Source organism: Rattus norvegicus, chromosome 11 (assembly GCF_036323735.1).
Source record: "Rattus norvegicus strain BN/NHsdMcwi chromosome 11, GRCr8, whole genome shotgun sequence".
Lineage (NCBI taxonomy): Eukaryota > Metazoa > Chordata > Mammalia > Rodentia > Muridae > Rattus > Rattus norvegicus.
In genome coordinates this window covers 17889761-17891933 of record NC_086029.1, presented here as the reverse complement: position 1 = coordinate 17891933, position 2173 = coordinate 17889761, and the positions used below count along the sequence as shown (strand labels likewise).

The 2173-nt window shown below is 42.6% G+C and overlaps 1 long non-coding RNA gene across 1 annotated transcript; it reads left to right on the top strand.

Moving 5' to 3' along the window:
• The first annotated feature begins 213 nt into the window (after positions 1-213).
• On the top strand, positions 214-1804 carry LOC134480947 (uncharacterized). The gene is made up of 2 exons (XR_010055990.1): positions 214-851; positions 1573-1804. It is a non-coding gene; the product is annotated as an uncharacterized LOC134480947 (long non-coding RNA).
• Positions 1805-2173: the final 369 nt, after the last annotated feature.

Genomic DNA, 2173 nt, shown 5'->3' with positions numbered 1-2173 from the left:
AGAATGGAGAGAAACCAGAGATAACATTCCCAGGGAAGTAGAATTTTAAGATTGTCTACCGGAGCAAGCAGTAGCAGTAACTGGCTGGGGCCACAGGAGTACGGAGGTGGTGTGAGCATCATAGACGGCAGAGCAAGATAATTCTGAAACAAGATCTGGAGAGTGCAATTAAGAGTTAAAAGGGACTGGGAGCTGAGTGTGTGAGGAGGAATAAAGTGGAAGTGAAGGTGGAGAAAAGCCTGCATGTAGAAATCTTTTCATTTTTTTGGATCAATGGTGAGAGTTGTTAAAAAAAAATAAAGACCCTTTAAGTAACCATTGACAGTCTTTATTTAGTGGGTATTACGGCCATATTTAGCCTGTGAATTCAGAAGCCTTTAAGACTGGGAGGAGTCCCATTAGGGAGCCGGAAGTAGCAGTGAAGACATTCCCTTTTGAGTGATAGTATCCCTACCAGCGTCCTGAGGATAAATTAATAACGAAATGCGGACAGCCAGGCTAGATCCCTAAGTCATCACGAGGTGAAACTAGGGTTTGAGCTCTGTGCCAGCGCCTACACGGCCAGAGAACAGTTTACCTAGCCTATTATTTTCCAGCAGTAAGAAAAAGAAACCATCGTGAGAAAGATCGCATCCAAGGACAGAGGTGCTAAATGGAAGAGTCAGCAAGGAAGGTCAATCATGATTGTGAATACCTCCGTCCCTGTCGCTGTCCCCGAAGACACCAGAGGCTGGCTGTGAGCTCATCAGTCCTCCCTTGGGACCTGGGAAGAGGGGGGCGGGTGGAAAAAGAGACAGAGACAGAGACAGACACAGACACAGAGAAGAGGCTGGCCAGGAACACGGAGAGAGGTGAGGAGGGGAAAGGGGAAAGAGTGTAAAAGGGGTTAGGGAGAGGAAAAGGAAAGAGTCTGAGTCAGAGAGAGAGGCAGCAGCCTAACAGTCCCTTTCATGGTAAGCTAGGCCTACTTAACTGTTGCTAGGTAACTACTGGGCAGAGCATAGAGCAAATGCCAACACTCAGGGAGGTCTATGCCCTGCTGGCTCTGCTCCAGGGGTGGGAACAGTGTCACACCATCTCTTGGCCAGTGACCAAGCAGGACTCTGCAATGGCTCAAGTCATTGGCCATCAAGTTTTATTGAAAGATAATGATTCCAAATATATGGAATATGCTTCCAAACACATAGGAGACAAGAGATTCTCTCTATAAGACTAAATTTAGGAAATCGTATTTACATTCTCACTGCTCAACAGAATTGGGGTCTAGGTGAAATCTGCAAGGTGCAACACACAGAGAAACCTGAAAGATAAAATTCAGAGATGTAAAGATGTAAGTTTTTCTATTTGTGTTACTTGACCAGAAGATCTTATAGGAAAGTCAAGACATAGTTTTACCATAAGGCCTAAAATTTAGAACTAATATTGTGAGCTATCTGCAGGCCCTTGAAGGCATACCTGCTATGTTTCTTCCCCATTCCACTCCTATACAAACATAATTTAACAAATCTATTTATCAGGACAATTATATTTCTGTTGTTCATTATTAAGCATCAAGCTTCACTTTCCTGACAGACCCTATGCTTATTAAAGAAGTCCATCCCATCTTCTGTTGGAACAATGAAGTTCTTCATTCTAAGGAACCTACAAGGCTGCCACCCACAGACTCTTCCCTGTGTTCCTGAGGAAAATAATGTTTCTACATGTTTGGACTAGCATGACCACTGAATTATAGAAAAGCATGTCTAACTACATTCCTACTGGTCCCACCTCACCCTGGACCTAGTAAATAAATTGGCTAACTATACTGCTTGAGTTGGAGAACTAAGAACTTCACGTGGGGAGTCTTGCATGGTTCTTTGTATCCTTCTCCTAAGGTAAAGAGTATATTTGACTAAGAAAAATATTTTTGTGGAACTGGTCACTTCATGCCCATCCATTTCTATAATACTAGGCCAGAAAGAGTTCATAAATAGGGTGATTAAGAGATTTGGAAAACACCATCTATTTTTTTTCCAGTCTGGAGGCTGTCAGCAACAACTAAAAGAAGTTATTTTATGTGAAAAATACATGTCAAGACTGCAGGTAGTCATGGGTGGTACATTTATGAGACAAGTACAAACACTAAAAGGTGCACTTTCAGGAGTAAATTCACTTAAATAGTTGCACTGAGCTA